We start from the raw sequence: 7,016 nt of genomic DNA on the forward strand, positions 1-7,016 counted from the left end.
GTATCAATATTGCTTTGCAAATGCAGGAATGTTAGTTTAAAACAAACAAATGAGCTGATCTTCATTTGTTTCTGAGGCAGGGATTTGGTTTCTGGAAATACAAGAGCACAAAGCGTGATTGTTTTATCTTAAACAGGCTCCATAGTTATTTACAGTAATATTGCACTTTAATAGGCCATAGTTGGGGAGATTTTTTAAAATGAATAAAGATAACCCCGATCACATCCAGAGGGTTAACCTGACCGTGAAGTTCAGTTGGATCCTTATTCAGGAGAATTAAATGTTCTACTGTCTGTAGGCATTTTAAGAACATGTGGGGCCTTTTGTCAAGATTACATGTTTCCTCTGGGTGCACCAGTTTCTGACAAAACCAAAGCACATGCATGTCAGGTATTGAAGATACTCCTTCAAGGCACTGGCCTCAGGTATAATTAATTGTATATCATCAGAAAACAAACAGAGAATCAGTAATGTGTGTAAACATAGAGTCATATTATGTCAACTATACATATTCTCAAACAAAACAAAAATAGTTTCCTAATTGATAAAAAAGATAATAATTTATTTTCAGTGTCTGTGCAAGAACAGCATGTCTTTATATAATTGTAGCCATTATTGATCTGGTATTACTTGTTCAGTTTCTGATTGATTAGATGTAGTGCAGCTCTCCCTGATGCATAAGTCAAGCTGTATGCTGTTATTGATATTCTGCGGGGGTATTTTTAATGCTGTTACTTGCTATCAGACCAGAACATCAAGACAAATTCCCCTGGCTGGATGGAAACAAATATAAAAGGAAAGCTTTTTATAAATTGCGTGTCTCCAAAAATATTACGAAAGGAAAATACTGAAACATTTGAAGATGGTTATCGAGGGCCGTGTATTTTTGTGTCCACCTGCCCGCTCTGATCCTCTCTCACAAAGTTCCTTTACAAGCTATTTGAATGAGTCAGAGTGATCAATTTATCTCTGAAAGCTAGATGTCGGTTCACTGGTATTTCCTGCTAACTTAATCCTTCCTTGATACCTTATCTCCGATAGATATTTTTATCCACAAAGGCGTCTGCTTTGATGATCACATGGCCAGGGCTCTGTAGAATGTAGGCCTATCTTCTTCTCCTTTTAAAACTTCAGGTACCCCATATGTGACTTTTCTCTAAAGGAAGATGAAAGCCAAAATAGTTGAGACTAGTTAGGACAAAACAACCGCCTCACGATCAGATTTCACCTCCACAGGTCAGAGCAAGTCAGTGTATACAGTATATTACACACGCACACACACACACACACACACACACACACACACACACACACACACACAGTGCTATTTCAGTAATGGTCCGATATTGCGCTGACAGTATTATTACACCTGCAAACACTAGAATAGATTTTTTTTGGATGAAATTGCTTATTTGTGGCTTAACATGTATCACCAAAGAATAACATGGCAAGCAACAGAAAAGCTGCGCATTCAACCAATTGTGTCCCCAGTTCACATTGTGGGAAATACAGAAAACAGTGGCCCCTCTCCTGTTTACATCGGAAACAACAGCAGGACTGTTCTACTCAAAACATTTTTTTGTTTTGTTCAGATAATATAAAATGCTGAGCTGCAAGCAGTTTTTCTACTTTACAAAGTAAGAAAAAAAAAAACATAAAAAAAAACAAAACACAAGACCAAAAAACACTTGGATCGGTACGGTTCTCTCCAGGATAAATCAACAGAAAAAAAAAAAAAGAGCAACTGTGTTAGAAAATCTTAACGTCTTTCATAAAAAGTCAAAGATACAAGCCCGTGTAAATAGAAAGATTAGGAGAGAAATAAACAATGACTCCTGAGGTGCATTTTGGTCTGAAACCTCCCTCTCACAGAGCTTTGAATTCTATTATGCGCGCTGCCAGCTGCGAACCAAATCTGAAGGTTATGTTTTGTAGAGACCCCAGAATTCATTCAGCAGCACAAATCAGTTCACTTTCATATTCTGTATTCATATATTGAGGAACACTGATAGCTGTTGTTATACATCAGAACGAACTGCCACACACAGTAAAATATACTGTGGCTGAATGATTGCTGTGACAAAACAAAGGCTCACTGCAGTTTTGCCTTTTAATAATGAAACAATTTAAAACAGTATTCATAACTTGAACTGAACAAAGGTGCAGACAGTGAAGTTGTAGAACATGATTCAGATTTCAGGCTACTTTAAATTCCCTTAATGAAACATACTTACAGTGAATTCTGTATAAAAACTGACTGAACTCTTTTATTTTCAAATAATAACCATAATCTTTTAATTTGAAATATGTGATGGTCACACTAGTGTGACTTTTCAGTTCTTCCTCTGTAAATGGTAAATGGACCTGTACTTGTATAGCGCCTTTCTAGTCTCCTGACCACTCAAAGCGCTTTTACACTTTCAGTGATGCACAGCATTGGGAGCAATTAGTGGACGACCCACTCTTCCTCTGAGCCACAGCCGCCCTCTGTCATTTCTCTTCACGCCTAACATTGTCGTTTAGGGGCATACGTTATTTTTAAGTTCACATCCAGTTCACAAGTTGATACAAGTTGATTACCTGAAAACACTCTTCAAGATAAATAACTTACTAACTATTAATTTCTGACAGACTGTGTCATTTTTTATGTTCAACTCCTTAACCTGTATTTTCCCTTGAAATTTCATGTGAGAAGCAATAAAGGTAGAAAAACATATTTTAGTAAATCACACAGACAGTAAAATCTGTATCTAGATCTAAAGAGCATGACCTTTGTGAGGATAAATGTGATTAAAATAAAAGGTCACTAGATGGTGCCATATGGCTACATAATCACTCCTGTGTAGAAATCCTAAACCTCCTGTAAAGACTGAACTAGTTGTTACTCTTCTTGTTTTGAAGTGAATATATGGTGGAAGTGCTACCAACATTGCGTGCATCTAGTAATAACTTTCCTTATATTTATCATCATCTTGGAACAGAATTATCTCTGCTGTCACTGAGGTCATTCAGATCATTTACAACAAAGTGCTTCAACTGCTATTGTTTGCTTTAGTAAAAAAAACACTGTATGGTAATTCTTCATTATATTTTGACTTACTAACAGCTTGAAACAATGTTGCAGGAAATAAAGACATCGTCACAATAGTTTATTAGGAGTTAAAGTGTCCGTGTGTGGTCAGCAGGAAGCTGCTGTGGTCCATAATGGGTGGCGTGCACGTGAACACACACAGGGAATACCCGACTTGGACAACCACTCCTTTCCTCTTCCCTCCATTTATTTGATGATATCAGTGGAGGGAGAATCTGTTCACTTGTTGATTTATTTGTTTGTCCATCATGTGATTTTTTTTAAGACACTACTGATTGCCAGTTGACTGTTACCCAAACCCCTCCTGCGAACCGTGAACGTTGAGCAACTCATCCAAGCACTTCTGTTAAACTTTGGATTTCCCAACATGCCGAAGTGGAGTGCATTGAGCACTATTAGGAATATTACTCAGTATGCAAACAGTGTGGTTGGTCAGGTTTTTTCCACCTTTTTCAAAACCAGACCAAAGAAATTGATTAAACTGTGTGTCTCTGTGCAAACATAAAGTGCAAACGTTAGCATTAACCTACAGTTAACCTACAGGTACTAACAACACGAAGGGTAGAATAACATTAGCTAACTACATTACGTCATAAAAAACAGGTGAACACATGTTTACTGTAGCAGACTTTTGGGCAATTAGTGGTGCTTTTTATTTAATTGTAATTATTCAGAGATTCTTTTTCCAGACTCATCAGTTGTCGTCATCCTCAAATTGTTTGAGAAAACTAACAATAAATATGTTTTTCCATTGAACTGAAATCTAAATGGGCTTGGTAGAAAGAAATTACTCTTTGATTTAACAGTTTTCCTTACAATACTAACAAAACTATAACACTGGCGCTAACTTTACCTTGCAGGACATAATCACAAGCTAAAATGTGTAGCAACAGTAACTAAGGGGGTGGGGCTTAGCAAATGGTCAACTGACCAATTATAACATATGGTTGAATATTTAGTATAATTGGCCCATTGTGGTGTTTTACTGTTTTTACTACCTTGTTCACCTGAGATTAATGGAGGTGCTGTAGTTCAAATGAGTTTTGGCGAGTTAGTGTGCAAGTGTGCATTTGTGAATGTGTTTTAATGTGCCTGTGTGTGTGTGTGTGTGTGTGTGTGTGTGTGTGTGTGTGTGTGTGTGTGTGTGTGTGTGTGTGTGTGTGTGTGTGTGTGTGTCTGCAGGTTGCGCGTGTACTTCCCCGGCGAGCAGTTTTGGCTCATTCAGACAGTAGACAGCTGGAATGTAGTCAAGAGCTTGTTTGGTAACGATGCATTCACAAACAGCTCATCCAGTGGGAGTTTATAAATCCTGTTATCACCACTGCAACCTCAAACCGACTTCCCTTCCCACGTTCAGGTTCAACCATGACACAGCTGCTGATTAAGCCATGATACAGCAAATGAAGAGGAGGAGAAAGACCGAGCGGGGGAACTGCTGGGAGGGAAGGAAGAAGAGCAACAGGAGAGAAGGAGAGGAGAATCACTGAGGGAAGAGAGGATCTCTAGCATCAAGGACCCCGATACAAATGATTGTGACTTTTCTATTTTCGTACTGTACACAAGGCTACAAGGAGAAGGAGGGAATGACCTCCTGGCTAAAGAGACCTGCCATAGCAAAGGACATTGATGAAGAGCTAGACACCAAAATGTATGAAGAATTGAGTAGAACAGTACAGCAGACTACATTTTTTGCAGACTGTTGAACAAACCCTCTCTCAGTCACAGGGAAGGAGGGTGTAATCAAGTACAGCGATTCTGGAGGTCAATTAAGTTCACTGTGCCGGTAGATTTAGTAAATACCCAGAATCACTGAAGGCTAGTTTTACCGAAAAGGACCAAGCCCTGTGTTGGATTAAGCTCTTTTATAGTGGAGTTCTGCTTTTTTAACAATACTGAAAATTATCTTGTTGGCTCAGGTTGAATCCAACTCCAAACTCTTTGGCTTGTCTCCCTACTGTACACCCTTCAAAAGAACAGGGGTTCTCAGATGATTTCCCTGGTTCGCAAAAGGATTTTATATAATGTGAGAATATACAAATACAAAATTAGACTGTGTTTTTGAAGCATCTCATCTCCTTCCATTAACTTGATGAAGAATAATGTGTTGTTTAGCCTGAAAATCCTACAAATCATTGCGAGGAAGAAACCAGATCACTGTTCTTCCTGTTCTCTCACTGCCTCCACTCTTACCTCTCTTTTCTGTTTAACTCAGCTTTCTTTGATTTTAAATCTACGTAATTCTTTTGTTTTGCAAGACAAAAACAGCATTCTTTCTAATTGAGCAAGGCAGCACAACACAATGCACAAAGCAGTATTATGTTTCCCAAGGCACACGAAAAAAAGGAAGAAGGCCATCTACCAGACAATTTATCACCCCATTTCAATTTCTGTGAAACACTTATCCTTGTGGTTTACGGTATTGTCACTTCACAAAACCAGATGAAAATATTTACCAAAATGACATGAATTGGGAGGAGATTCTTTGAAATTGCTTCCTCTTTCTGGCCTGATGCAAGTGTATGTATGTCTGTGCCACTTCTATGTGTTATGGTAAAGTTTCTCAGAGTCTGACAGAGCTACCACTCTAATCATCAAACGCACACATGGATACAATTCAAACACATGGCTTCAAGTAACAGGGGAGACAAAGGAAAGCAAAGACAGAGATAGTGGAGGCCAAACAAATAGGGGGGAGTTAGAGAGAGAGAGAGAGAGAGAGAGAGAGGAGAGAGAGAGAGAGAGGTAAATCGAGGGAGATGAAGAGGAGAGGGGAGACAGGGAAAGAAAGGAAAAAGGTAGAGATAAAGACATTGGAGTTGAGATGAGAAGATAAAATGAAAGTCAGATGGGGACAAGCAGAGAACCAAAATAAGAGGGATAGGGGAAGTTGGAGAGAAAAAAGGGGCACAAAGAGTTAAAGAGTTCCAGACAGCTTCTATTTTAAATCCTCTATTTGCTTTCAGGTATGGGCAATAAAGTGTAAAGATCTGCTCCATTTACTCATCATCTTTTGTGGTGTGTGTGTGTGTGTGTGTGTGTGTGTGTGTGTGTGTGTGTGTGTGTGTGTGTGTGTGTGTGTGTGTGTGTGTGTGTGTGTGTGTGTGCGTGTGCGCGCATTGATATCTGGCTAGGTTTAAGATTTTGTCCATTGCTTCTGCTATACTTACCTGGATATATTGCTGTCATATCATAATCTGTATTAGCAGTAAATCAAGCACCTTTTTGAGTGGCGCTAGGCTCCACCAAGATTATGCCTTGCAACTAATTATATTTGTGATGGACAGAATCTCTATAAACAGCGTGGTGAATGATGGCCTCAGGATTGCATGTCTGCTTTTTGCAGATGATGTGGTTTTGCTCCTTTAATGAAACCTTGACAAGCTTGGAGTCAGTGCCCCAAGTGAACGAGTTTAACCCCTTTGTGGGTCTTGTTCACAAGTGATGGTAAAATGGTATGTGAGACTGACCTGTGGATTGGTGGCTCATCAGCAGTAATGCAGACATTGGACACTGGACTGTTGCGGTAAAGAGCCAGCAGAACCTCAAGATGAAGCTCTTGACGGAACAGTTGATCTCCTCTCCAATCCCCACCCACGGTCATGACCAAGCAATTGAGATTAAGAAGAGAGCCTGAGAGTTCCAATCCTGCCTGCCTTCTCACCTTCATGAATGTATAATTATCGTATTGTCAGTTTTGGTAAGTTACAGAAGTTGTTGGATGCAGTCAAGGCTTATTCTGAGTCACCAAGGTGTGGGTTTCGGGGTTATCAGACTGTGTTAAGCCATCTGACAAATACTTAGGCTGGAGCATACTGGCGCCTAAGATGGAACATGAGCAGTGGATTGGTGCTTCGTCAGCGATGCAGACACTGTACAGGCTTGCCTTGGTGAGAAGGAAGCTGATCCTGAAGTTGAAGCTCTTGAG

Source organism: Dicentrarchus labrax, unplaced genomic scaffold (genome assembly GCF_905237075.1).
Source record: "Dicentrarchus labrax unplaced genomic scaffold, dlabrax2021, whole genome shotgun sequence".
Taxonomy (NCBI): Eukaryota; Metazoa; Chordata; class Actinopteri; family Moronidae; genus Dicentrarchus; species Dicentrarchus labrax.